Raw genomic sequence first — 14517 nt, 5'->3', positions numbered from 1 at the left:
CTCCATATACACATTTTCCTCCAAGTCTCCATTCAAAAGTGCACTCTTTATATTCATTTGTTTCAACACCCATTTTAATGGGGCAGTGGCTACATGACTGAACGTCTCCTCATAATCAGTCCCATAAGTATGTACATAACCTTTGGCCACAAGTCTAGCCTTGTACCTGCTCACACTACCAGAAGCGTTATGCTTTATTTTGTAAACCCACTTACATCGAGATGCCTTCTTTCCTTTGGTAATGGCATCAATTCCCATGTTCCATTCGCATCAAGTGCAGCCATCTCCGAGTTCATCCATAGCTTGCCGCCATTTTTCATCCTTGACATCATCATCAAAACATGTGGGTTTTATTTCCTCTGTAATATTTGGCATAAATTCACAATGAAGAGCCACATAACTATCACATAAGTCAAACTCTACAAAGGGTTTCTTGCTCTTTTTGACCTGCATGGTCCAAGATCACTTCCAGGTGCCCTATTCCTTGATTGAATTCTTCTTGCACCCGGAGTCTTCATAGCTATCGCCATCATCATAACCAACACTAAAATTTGGCAACTTGGGGATCAAATTTTTACTTTCCTTTCCTTGATATATTTGAAGAGTTAGCAGGACTCATTCGGTCATGTAACCTACCACTCCATGGATTCTCACCATGACCTGTACTAGATGACCCTTGCAGTCCACTCAAAACTTGGGACTATGCACCTGTATTTTCTGTAGCCACATCTCTCTTACATTAGCCCCTATATCATCTTTTACATCAGCATACCAACTTGCCATTGCATCAAAAACCACATCCTTGCTCATCCTCACTTTACCCATGACAGGATTGTAACACTTGTACCCTTTCTCCTCAAGGTGATAGCCAACAAACACACATTTTTTTGCTTTTGGATCAAGCTTACTTCTTAGCTCATCTGGAACTTGCACATAAGCGATACATCCAAACACTTTAAAATATAATACATCTAGTTTTTCATTGCTGAAATTTTCATATGATGTCATATCATGTACTGTAGCAGTAGGGGTCATGTTAACAATGTAGACACCTATAACAATAGACTCAGCTCAATAACAATGAGGCATGTTCTTCTCATTTATCAATGCTCTAGCAGCCTCTATAATGTGTCTGTTATTCCGCTTAGCAACACCATTTTTCTATGGAGTATACCTGCATGAAAACTACCTCTAAATTCCATGCTTTTTCAAAAAACCATTGAATTCATTGGAGAAGTATTCTCCCCCTCCATGTGACCTCAGGCACTTTACATGTTTCCCAGTCTATTTTTCAACCATAACTTTGAAACTTTGAAAATGCATAAACACCTCACTTTTATGGTGCATGAAGTATACCCATACCTTCCTTGTATGGTCATGAATGAGACTAACATAGTATCTACATCCACCCATAGATGCAGTCTTTGCTGAACCCCATACATCTGTATGCACTAAATCCAATGCATTCCCGCTTACATGCTTATCATGAGGAAAGGATGCTTTTGCCTTCTTTCCAGATTAACAAGCTTCACAAAATTTTTTCATTTCAACAACTTTAAATGAAGGTAGACCTGTAACCATCTATTTAGTTTGCATCATTTTCAACCTCTGCAAATTTACATGACTAATGCGTTTGTGTCTATATCTGTAACAACACCTGCATCTCGGCAAACATGGCACCATTCACTTTGGGCATATTTACATCCAAAGTAAACATTCTGCCCACTTTTTTTCCTTATGCAATGAGACTTTTATTCTTCTTATGCTCTTCGACAAAGATACCACCGGAGTTAAACCTAACCTACAAACCCTGCTCAACCATTTGCCCAACAAAAACTAGGTTCTTTGTAATGTTGGGTACATGTAGTACAACAGTCAAGTACTTCACTTTACCATCTTTCATAGACAATGGAACATTTCCTACATGCATAATAGGATGTGTAGTATCATCCTTAGTTTCTACATAACCAGGGCTTTGTAAAGTTTATATATATTTCCTTAAACCATTCACCACGGCTGGTCATGTGATTCAATGTTTGAGAATCCACAGAATTTTCCACATTTGTAGACACAATATTCAGCATGTGCTGCACGACAAATATCCTCTCGGTCTCATCTGCATTTTTGCTAGTGGTTGCATAATTGTTTTACTGCCTCTTGTCTAGACAGTCACATTCAAAGTGACCATGTCTTCCACAACCCAAACATACTACATTTTGTGTTGACTTGCATTATTGCACTCCACATATCCACAACCTCTTGACTCTCCCTGCCTCAAAATTTTCCTCGACCACCACTTGTGTTCTGACCCTGATTGTTGTTTTGTTTTTGTGCTTAGTGGTTGACTCTTCCTCGGCCTCTTCCATGACCACCACCTATGTTCTGACCCTGATTGTTGTTTTGCTAGTGTGCTTAGTGGTTGCCTCTTTGTCGGCCTCTTCGATGACCTGTACCACATCCTCTTCCTCCTCCTCTGTTGTTGAAAAGGACATGCTCATAATTGTTTCCACCCTATGTAGAGCAGTCTTCCTCAAGTTCCTTCTCTTCCACAATCAATAAGGACACTAAATCTCCAAACAAGGGAATGTTCTCTTGAAGATGAATGCCAGTTTAAAACTGTTTGTACTCAGGACCCAAACCTCACAAAAAAACTTCTGCTTTATCATCATCATTGACTGTAACACCAATCAATGCACATGACTCACATATGTTCTTTATCTTCAGCTAATATTCTTTGATGGGCAGGTTTTTCTTTTGAACAATATTCAGCTCAGTCTTCAATTACAGCTTCCTTGCCTTTGTGTTGTTCACATCCGATGACAATAAAGTGTCCCAAGTCTCTTTAGGAGATTGAGCATCCTATTTATGACCAATCATAGTGTCATGAACACTTAGAAAAAGCCAGTACATAACCTTCCGAGATCCCTAGTTCCAATCTTTAAATGTCTTAATTTGCGTAGCACTCGCACCTTCCTCTGGAAATGGTGGTGCTATCTCATGCTCTCCATCAATGTAGTCCCAATAACCTTTGCCCATAAGGAAATTGTTCATTTTGAACTTCCAAGCATGGAAGTTGTTCTTGTCCAGCTTTTCACTGGCAACCTGGTTAAGCCCATCATTATTGGTCAACATGTTTCGACCCCTTCATTTTTTGGATTTGTCCAGAAAGAACCTTGTTAAAAATAGTTGATTACCACCTATAACCACAATATACGTACATACACTTGTTTCATTTTACTAAATAGTATCCGTGTGCACTGAAACCAAACCAAAACTTTCTACACCACCAATCTGAAAATTTGCAAAGTCTCGAACCTTAGCGTTTTTTCACGTGAACGCACTCTAACTCCAAAACAGGGGTTGAAACACGCTCAAAACGAAAATCTGCCTACACAATTGTAGTCCAAAGGTTCGAGATTTTGCAAATTTTGGTATTGGTGGTGTAGAAATTTTCAAAGGTTCGAGATTTTGCGAATTTTGCAATGACCTCCAAAGGACTCCATACAATCTTGAGATGCACACTCTCCAAAATAAATCACCTCAATCGGAGATCGTTGGCCATGACTCTTGAGAATATTGGAGCCGCTTCCGAAACTACTCTTGCTTACTACTCCAAGCTCCTCAGACACAACCAGACCCTGATACCATGTCAAGAGATAGAGAGGGAGAGAGCTTGAGCTCTTGCAAATACACACACACACACACACACACACACACACACACACACACACACACACACACACACAAAGATGGAGGAAAAAAACTATATTTCTTCTTCTTCACTAACTCAAGATAAGAGGTCTACAAACCATAAGGGTTAATACAACATAAAAAGGGGAGCTATTACATTGGTTTAGTATGAACCATTAGTGAGTGAGGTGAGTAGATAAGTGTTTCATCGCTCCAGTAGGTAGACCAGCTCGATGTAGTACAGTTGTAGTGTCATTTGCAAAGATATGTGTATCCACCAAGGCGTACCAATGATGATGACGGTTAGTGGTAGTCATCCAGGAGCCGTACATGTTGAGCTTGACATCTCAACACCTTTGCACAACTTCAAGGCTGATATGATACACATTCAAAATAGGGAGAGAGGTTATAACCGTCGTACTTCTTTCTATTTTCTTAATAATTTACAAAGCATGCATTTGTTTTATTTCATGAAAAATTGTACCAAAAAATGATAGGTATGTTATTATTAAACTAATGACACCCACTTAATTAACATAAATTATCATGCTCAACAAAATTAGAGAGTGAGAGAAAGCTATGAATGGATGACATGACAAAAAAAATTCATAGAATAAAATATAGAATTTTTTTATAAATCATCTTCCAAAAGATCTCTACAAGTAGCTTGATCAAAATCTAACCCCTGGCTCCTAAATAAAAAACGAGAGAAATTGAATTGTCCTTTGTGGATGTGCTAGCTTCAGCTTCTTCAAACTCATCATCTTCCATCTCATCATTGTCACCATGGCAATCATTCTCGTTAAGATTGGAGGCGTTGGATCTTGAACCATCAATCTCTCTCTCCATTGACTCCCCCTCATCCAATGTAATGGGTGGGAGAGGGTCGAAGATGATATCCACTTCATTAGTGGAAAAATGGTTCTTCCCTAGGTGTTACGAGAACTACAAACAAAAGTTTTGGTTGATGGATTGATGGATTATACTTGACCTATAAAAGAGAAGTTCAAAGTGAGTGACATTGGTATTATATTACATGAAAATAACGGTAAAGAAGTTTTACACTCACGTGCTCACAACGTGGCAAAACTTAGTTGTCATACCTCCCTGTGTGGTACATACTAGAGTCCACCATGTAGAGACCTTCTCACGTCATCTACACACATTTGTAAATCACTTGCACTCAAAGATGAAAATATGAAAGGTTCTAAAAATGACCTTTAATATCCTTTCAACAATCCCATAGTATCTGGTTTCATCACCATTTGTGTCAAAGTTGCCCATGATGCCACAATACACAGTGGTTTGAAGCTCGTCAATGTGGCGTGTACAAAAGTATTAACCCTTTGACCACATAGAGTTAAAGGAACGGCACTATAAAATAGAAAAATTTATACCATCAATTACAAAGATAAAATTGAGAAAAAACTATGCAATATGGTTTAAGCGTATAATACTATCCCTTTGGTGCGCAACATGGTGCATACTTTTATTCTTTTTTGGTGATGTCCTCTTTGTGTGACTTTGATTTGATTATTCTCTCATGGATCCACTTGACACTAATGAGATCTAGGAAACACGCAAGGTGTCAACGAACTTGGGGTGCCCTCCGCACTCCATGAGCTTGCTTCCATGATTCCTTCTCTTGAAAATTTGTAACATTTAATGGCCTAAAAACTTGTGTGTAGCGGAAATTAGCATGAACATAGTGGGAATTTCATTAGAATAGATTCCTAATGAGAATTGTAAGCGTGCTTGGGTGGAGAGAGCAACAAAAAGCATAACACCTAGTTAGATAGCATGAACAATACTTTCAAAAGAGAGAGAAATTAAGCAATTGACAAAAATTGAGGACCGGATTTGCATGGAGCCGGTCCCCCCTCTAAAAGGCTTTGTATTATGGTTTCTCCCATCAAGAGAGACATTTTACAATACAATTTCTTGTGTTCCTTCAATACTAGCTAGTGCAATGAAGATGGACACTTCATGCACTATGCAAAACACTTATCAAACACAACATCAATTCCCTCATGGTCTCAGAACCAAGACCTCACACACCTTCGAAGATGGTGAGAGCGAGCGGGGTATGAGAGTAGATTGAGAGGAAGAAGGAGTATTCTTACGAGAAAGATGTACATCTCCTCATATAATCACTCATATTAGCATAGATTAGCTTAGTAATTAGCATGTTAGAGGAGATGAGCATGCATTGAAGTTTGGCTCTTGGTTGGATTTGCATCACAAAGACAAGAGTTGTCGGTGTAGGCCTCCATTCTCACGAGCTTGGAGTAGGTGATAAGCTTTCCATTAAAGATTGAGAAGAGAGAGAGAGAGAGACTTCTTTACTTCACACATTGATTGTGTGAGTGTGTGTGTCAATAATGCCTTCCAAAAATCAGCCCCCTCTATCTCTTGGTCAACCCCTCTTGCTATTTGCTCATGCTATAGTCTCATTGGACCTCCCTAGAGCTAGCCAATGATAATTAAGCAGTATAAGTGATAGCCTTCTGACATGTGTCCCCCTTTCCCCTTTTGTGAGAGATTTAGGTAATTTAATAATTCAACTAAACTCTCATTGGACCCCTTTGCCTCTTGGCCAATAGGAATCAGGCAAGCCATTGGGCTACTGAATGCTCATTGATCCCCTTGGGAGACTCTCCAATAGTCTTCTAGAGAGCTTAATTCTCATTGGTTCTTTTATTATGTGTTTTTAAATTAATTAAACTAGACTTAATCTAGCCTAATTCTCATTGGTCCACCTCCAAGGCCATCCAATAGGATTTGAGTACACCTTGTGGGCATCTGGGCTAGGGAGCTGACATGTGTCCCTGTTTCCCCTTGTGTACAAAGGGAGCTTGTGTGTGTGTGTGTGTGTGTGTGTGTGAGTTTCTCTCTCATCCCCTACTTGCAAGGCTCGCCTCCTCCTGTGTAGGGATTGACAAAGACTTTTGGGACACACACAAAGCATCCAATTTTCCCAAAGTTTGACCTTTGGACACAACCTTTGAATTTTGGAACCTTAGAATTTTGGAAGTCTTAATGGGCTGAACCTTAGGGTCTTTTATGCCCATTGTTGCACATAGCTCTTCTGCAGATGGCCCCCCCTTTGGATCCGTATTTTCCCGCCTCTAGATCCCTACTGTGGCCGGTGTGCTAGCTTAACCAATATTCTAGCTTTTTCTCCCCTGGCACTTCCCCATAATAAATGATCAGTTCAACATGAGAAAATCATTTAGGAGAATTAGATATTGATTATTATGACATTACCTCTCTCGTGAAATCATAGTCGTCCTCAACTATGGTGTAGAGTAGACAAAGCATATTCATGAGTCCTTTTCTTAGCGGGTAGAGGATCCCTATGTTACCCTACGACATCTTTCCACAATGGATGACTAGTCCATTTAGCGCTTGAGAGCCTGAGGTTGCTGCAAGCATGTCTGCACATTAGTCCTATCAATCTTCCATAGTAGAGTGATAAGCTCTACTTGGTGTTTGGGAGACGTCATCTCTGCAAACTTGATCTAAGCATACATACTACTTCATTTTTGTGCACAAAAAAAAAAGAGTCTTATAAGACAAAAACTTTGTTCATTTTTAACATGTTGTACATTTCCTTACTCTTGGGAAGCATTGTAAGCATTGACAAGGTTTAGGTTATCCTTTAATTGTATGACTTGCATCCATCTAGATTCTTTAAAAGGATAATTATTAAACTTAATATGATATCATCTGATAGTCTTACCGCCTCTTAGTACCTTGTCTTCATGTCGAAGAATGGACTCGGGCTGCAGCACCTCTTCTTGGTCCTCGATCTCCGGTGGGTCTTCAATAGTTGGTTCTTGAGGTGGCTCTCCTTTGTAAGACTCTAGTAGGCTCACATGGAAAGCATTGTGTAAGAGCCAATGGTTGGGAAATTTGAGTTGATAGGCCATCTCATTGATTGGCCTAAGAATCTACAAGGGACCATAGTACCTTTTTGCTAACTTAGCATAGTACCTTTGGTGTCCCGTAGGATTCTTGCCCGTCGTGTGCCTTAATCGAGCCTTGGGAAATTTGAGTAAGATCACCCAATCATTTTCTTTAAAGGCATGGGCTCTTTTGTGCTTGTCAGCAACAACCTTTTGCCTTTGTTGTGAGATAGAGATAGCATCCTTAATCTTTTGGAAACATTCTTGTAGGTCTCGGCTATACTCATCTGCAATGAAGATATTCCCATGTACCTTAAGTAGCAAGGGACTTTTTGATCTTCCCTCAATTATCTCAAAAGGTGCTTTTCCCGTGGAAGTATGTACAGTGTCATTGTAAGCATACTCCACTAAGGGTAATTACTTCTCCCATTCGGATCTTTGATCTACTTCCATTACATAGGCTTTTAGTATATCGAGAATTGTTAGGTTAGCTATTTCACTTTGGTCATCCGTTTGTGAATGATGGGACGAAGAGAAGTTTAGCCTTGTCCCTAAATTCTCAAAGAGACCCTTCCAGAAATTACTGGTCATTCTAGGATCTCTATCCGACACTATGGACATTGGCAAGCCATGGTACTTGAAAATTTGAGAAATGAAGAGGGTTGCCATTTGATGGGCTTTGATAGTCTTTTTGACAGGTATAAAATGGGCTTGTTTACTGAACCTGTCTACTATCGTCCATATTCCTGTATTCCCATGGATAGACTTAGGCAATCCAAAGATAAAATCCATGGATATGCTCTCCCATGGTGAATTAGGGATTGGCAAGGATTGAAGCAATCCAGGTGGCTTCCCTCTATCAAATTTTGTCTTTTGGCATACCACACATTCGGAAACATACTCTTGTATGTTCACTTTCATGGTAGGCCAATATAAATATGTTTAAATTCCCTTTAAGGTAGATTGAATCCCTCTATGCACCGCATAAGGAGGAGCATGAGATTCATACATTACTTTCTCACGTAGTGAGTTAGTAACGCATAGTCTATTTCCATAGAGAAGATAACCATCTTGTAAGGTAAATGGTTCTTCTTTCTTCCCTAGTGCAAGGGCTGAAATCACATCTCTAAAATCGGGATCAATAGCATACTCATCTATCATTGAATATAGATTATTGTGAGTTTCTATGGAAACCGCATTCACTCTCGGCCATCTTGAGAGTGCATCGACTACTTGATTATGCTTGCCAGCAATGTGAGCAATATGAAAATGGAATTGCGAAAGGAAATTTTCCCACCTCATTTGTTTGTTGGAGAGTTTGATCTGCATCATGAAGTACTTAAGACTTTGGTGATCCATTTGCAGAATGAAGGGAGTCCCCAATAAATAGTGCTTCCATGAATCTAAGGCATGTAGAACTGCAAGGAGTTCCTTTTCATATATGCCTAGAGCTTGCTCAACAGGGTCGAGCCTTCGACTTTCATAGCCTATGGCGTGCCCTTCTTGAAGCAAAACAGCTCCAAGGCAATCACCACAAGCATCACATTGGACCTCAAATGGTTTTGAGAGATCCGGTAATGTAAGCCCAGGTTGAGAGATAAGCTTTTCTTTAAGCTTTTCGAAAGCATTGTTCTCCTTAGCAGACCATTTGTACCTAACGCTTTTCTTTGTTAGGTCATGTAATGGTCCCGCAATTTGTGAGAACTTTTCTATGAAGTGTCTATAGTATTCACACATACCTATAAATCTTCTTATTTCATGGAGTTTCTTTGGTTTAGGCCATCCGTTTATTACCTCTAACTTTGATGGATCCATTTGGATGCCATCTTGAGAGATAATGTGACCTAAATACTGAATCTCTTGCAAGAAAAATTCACTTTTCTTTCGATTAACATAAAGTTTATTCTCTCTTAAAACTTGAAATATTACTTGGAGGTGCTGCTTGTGTTCATCTAATGAATTCCAGTAGATGATAATATCATCAAAGAACACTCCAGTGAAGGTTCGATGAGGCTTGAACAGCTTCTCCATCAAGCGGTTGAATGTCGCTGGTGCATTGGTCAAGCCAAAAGGCATAAAAATGTATTCATAAAGACCAAACGTGGTGCGAAATGCGGTCTTTACAATGTCTTGATCAACTATCCTTATTTGATGATAGCCACTTTTTTAGGTCAATCCTACTAAAGTAGGTCGATCCTTGTAGCTTATCAAATAGGTCTTCTACCTGTGGAATGGGAAACCTATTCTTGATAGTGATCCTATTTAGTGCTCTTTAGTCGACACACATCGATATGTGCCGTCTTTCTTTTGCACTAATAGCACAGGTGAGCAAAATGGAGATGAGCTAGGCGTAACCATGCCCTTCTCAACTAACTCATGCAGTTGCCGCATAATCTCCTCTTGTTGAGCTTGCGAAACTCTATAAGGAGGTTTGTTAGGCGGTGAACTTCCTGGAAGAAGCTCAATTGCATGGTCATCATTACCTCGTTTAGGAGGTAGCTCACAAGGGATGTCGTCAATAAAAACATCTTGAAACCCCTTGAGAAAATTGGATAACTCTAATTCCTTTTGGTTGTTTTTATTCTCTTTGCTAAAGCATTAGGTTCATTTTGAGAATCTTTAACAAAAATCATGTACACGGAAATAGAGCTCTTTATTGACTTGTTGAAAGCTTGTGTATGTACAATGGGAATAGTGTTACCCATTCCTTAGCATCTATATACATATCTTTTTCCTTGAACTTAAAGGAGATTCTCCTTTCAGGGAATTTAACATTGGCAGCGATGCGATCAAACCATGGTGCCCCTAGGATTACATCCTCATGCTTGAGAGGAGAGATAAAGAATTCCTCTTTGTCCACATAGCTTTGGACATGAAGCCTCAATTTCCCAATTAAAGGAGTGACTGAAGCTTCTTGCCCCTTAAAAGCACTGTCTGTGGGTAGAACATCTCCCATCTCATAGGCTTGTATGCCTAGCTTGGTGGCCAACTCTATAGATATAAAATTGTGAGTAGAACCAGGGCCAAAGAGAACAAAAGCATCATGTTCTCTTACCTTTCCCCAAGCATGTCATAGAGGATATCCTTTGTGGTGAGTTTGGTGAGTTTCCTCCTCTTGGATTTCAACCAAGGTAGCTCTAGGAGGATCATGGCGGGTGTTCTTTTGGGGACAAGTGCGGTACGCATGCCCTTGTTTGCTGCACTTGAAACACCGGTTATTCTTGCGATAACGCTCAAGCTCTTCAGGAGAGAGTTTTTTTTTACCTTTGTAAACTCCCTTCTCTTTAGCTTTGTTGGAGTTGCCCTTAGGAGAGTTTTGGACATCGTCCTTCCCCTTAGGCTCATTGGAACCCTTGTTTTCTGTGGGCTTATTATTTCTATTAGCCCTCGTTTGAAAATTGATTCGAGAGGCCACCATAGTATGGTGTATTACCACCGATATGGTACGTGGCCTTTGGGAGCTAACATACTTCGCCATTTCTTCGGTTAAGCCCGCACAAAATTGTTGCTTTTGCTCTCCAAAATCCAACTTTTTGAGGATAGTGGCTTTGAGTTGTAGGTCCCAAAACTTGTCTACATATTTGTGGATGGATTCATAGGGAGAGAGCTTTAAGCTTCGCCATTCGGTGAGTACTTTGTCTTTGGCATCGGTGGCCAAAAACTGCTTCATAATGGAAGCTCTTAAAGCTTTCCATGTTCACGGAGCTTCACCATTGGCTCGTAGGCTAGACCACCATTGCCTGGGAGACTTTTGAAAGTGCATAGCTACATGGCGTAGCTTAGAGGACTCCATGAAGCCCTCATCTCCGAACGCCGCATCAAATTGTTGGATAAAGGCCAAGACTTTGTCCGTAGCACCAAAGGTGCCATCATACGTGAGGAAAGAGATGCTCTTCCCTCCCTCTTTGAACTTCTTGAGCTTGGATGACCTCTTCCACGCGGCATAGGATTTCCTATGGCCTCTTGTTTTTGATGGTTCAAAGGTTGCACCATCACTTTCTTCAGGAGGTGAAGAATTTGAGGAAGGTGGAGAAGAGGATGACCTCTTTCTCGCCTTTTTCTTGCCTTGATCTTCGTTGTCTTCACCATCACTTTCATAAGAGTAAGAGGATGAAGAAGATGGAGAAGAGGGTGTTCTCTTTCTCGCCTTTTTCTTCTCTTGCTTTTTGTCATCCCTCTTTGAATTATGGTATGGAGAAGGGTGCGATGGTCTTCTCCGTTTTGGAGGTGATGGAGAGCGTTTAGCCCGCCGTCTTTGTGGAGCCATCTCCACCGAGGTGGTGGGAGACTCACTTCTTTCTCGTTCCTTCGATGGAGGCTCTTGAGTTCTCCTTTGGGAAGGAGATGCATCATCAAGAAGTAAATTCTTGAGCCCTTCGTATGGATTCTCTTCTTCTTCCTGAATCGGAGAGAGACCTCTTTTGAAAGTCTCACAAGGAGGCTTCCTAGGTGTTCTCTCATCATGGTGGGAGCTTGGAGAATCCCATGAGCACGAACCTACCGTTGGACTTCACTTTGGAGAGATGGATTGCCCATGGCTTGTTGAAGCCTAGAAACAAGATAGTTAACAAGAATCGGGGCATCATTAGTAGCTTACTCATTACCAAAATCAAAGTTATCAACATTAATTTCACTCTCTTTACTATTGTCAGCAATTCTAACAACTTTTAGTTGTAAAATTTTTAGGTGTATTTGGGCACTTCAAGCCCTAGTTGCTACTCCTCTTTACCCCTTTAGAAAAAGCACTCAAGCTATTGTACCCGTGGCTCGAATACCATTAATTGCAAGGAATAGAAGAGAGGGTCGTTCAACACGAAAACAGCACCGCCTCCTGTCAAGCTTCTAATAGCTCAATAGTGGTTAAGCCATAGGGAAGCCCCGTAGGACTCCACTATTAAGACCATAGCTCTCGACGGTGATGCCCCGTTAACTGCATGAAGGCAGACGCACTGCAAGGCTGAAAAATCCCTATTCTACTTACTCACATGCAATTAATAATACCAACCATTTATAGCTAGCTTGAGGAACTCCCTTCTTGAGCAAGAAAAGAGAAACCTTGGGCTCTGATACCAATGTAACATTTAATGGCCTAAAAACTTGTGCGTAGCGGAAATTAGCATGAACATAGTGGGAATTTCATTAGAAACGATTCCTAATGAGAATTGCAAGCGTGCTTGGGTGGAGAGAGCAACAAAAATCATAACACCTAGTTAGATAGCATGAACAATACTTTCAAAAGAGAGAGAAATTAAGCAATTGACAACAATTGAGGACCGGATTTGCATGGAGCCAGTCCTCTCTCCAAAAGGCTTTGTATTATGGTTTCTCCCATCAAGAGAGACATTTTACAATACAATTTCTTGTGTTCCTTCAATACTAGCAAGTGCAATGAAGATGGAAACTTCATGCACTATGCAAAACACTTATCAAACACAGAATCAATTCCCTCACGGTCTCAGACCCAAGACCTCACACACCTTCGAAGATGGTGAGAGCTAGCGGGGTATGAGAGTAGATTGAGAGGAAGAAGGAGTATTCTCACGAAAAATATGTACATCTCCTCACATAATCACTCATATTAGCATAGCTTAGCTTAGTAATTATCATGGTAGAGGAGATGAGCATGCATTGAAGCTTGGCTCTTGGTTGTATTTGCATCACAAAGCCAAGAGTTGTTGGTGTAGGCCTCCCTTCTCACGAGCTTGGAGTAGGTGATAAGCTTTCCATTAAAGCTTGAGAAGAGAGGGAGAGAGAGAGTCTTCTTTACTTCAAACATTGATTGTGCGAGTGTGTGTGTCAATAATGCCTTCCAAAAATCAGCCCCCTCTCTATCTTGGTCGACCCCTCTTGCTATTTGCTCATGCTACAGTCTCATTGGACCTCCCTAGAGCTAGCCAATGATAATTAAGCAGTATAAGTGATAGCCTTCTGACATGTGTCCCCCTTTCCCCTTTTGTGAGAGATCTAGGTAATTTAATAATTCAACTAAACTCTCATTGGACCCCGTTGCCTCCTGGCCAATAGGAATCAGGCAAGCCATTGGGCTGTTGAATGCTCATTGGTCCCCTTGGGAGACTCTCCAATAGTCTTCTAGAGAGCTTAATTCTCATTGTTTCTTTTATTATGTGTTTTTAAATTAATTAAACTAGACTTACTCTGGGCTAATTCTCATTAGTCCACCTCCAAGGCCATCCAATAGGATTTGAGTACACCTTCTGGGCATCTGGGCTAGGGAGTTGACATGTGTCCCTCTTTCCCCTTGTGTACAAAGTGATCTTGTGTGTGTGTGTGTGTGAGAGAGTTTCTCTCTCGTCCCCTACTTGCAAGGCTTGCCCCCTCTTATGTAGTGATTGACAAAGACTTTTGGGATACACACAAAGCATCCAATTTTCCCAAAGTTTGACCTTTGGACACAACCTTTAAATTTTGGAACCTTAGCATTTTGGAAGTCTTAATGGGCTGAACTTAGGGTCTTTTAAGCCCATTGTTGCACATAGGTCTTCTGCAGATGGCCCCCCCTTTGGATCCCTATTTTCCCTCCTTTTTATCCCTACTGTGGCCAGTCTGCTAGCTTAACGAATATTCTAGCTTTTTCTCCCCTAGCACTTCCCCATATTAAATGATCAATTTAATATGAGAAAATCATTTAGGAGAATTAGATATTGATTATTATGACAAAATTCCTTGCATTTGCATTGTCCAGAAATCGACCCGCTTGGTCATAACCTTTGAATTGAAGATGCAAAAGGTGTCGATGACTTGGCATAGATCCATATCCATGTTAAATATTTTTTCCTTTCCACTTGGTAAGTTTGAAGTCAACTTGTGCCAAATACTCTAAAATGTAAACAAATGCCTCTTGCATGATCCATCCTTCGGCCATGCATGCCTCTAGCTAGGCCTGTAGTCGCACAAAATC

General features: G+C 40.5%; 1 pseudogene; it reads right to left on the bottom strand.

Annotated features, from left to right (window-relative positions):
* Nucleotides 1-1735: 1735 nt before the first annotated feature.
* LOC147465069 (uncharacterized) lies at nt 1736-3132 on the bottom strand (annotated as a pseudogene).
* Nucleotides 3133-14517: the final 11385 nt, after the last annotated feature.

This window comes from Adiantum capillus-veneris, chromosome 1 (genome assembly GCF_014529385.1).
Source record: "Adiantum capillus-veneris isolate H3 chromosome 1, ASM1452938v2, whole genome shotgun sequence".
Lineage (NCBI taxonomy): Eukaryota > Viridiplantae > Streptophyta > Polypodiopsida > Polypodiales > Pteridaceae > Adiantum > Adiantum capillus-veneris.
The sequence above is the reverse complement of the archived record's forward strand: the minus strand, read 5'-3'. Positions and strand labels throughout refer to the sequence as shown.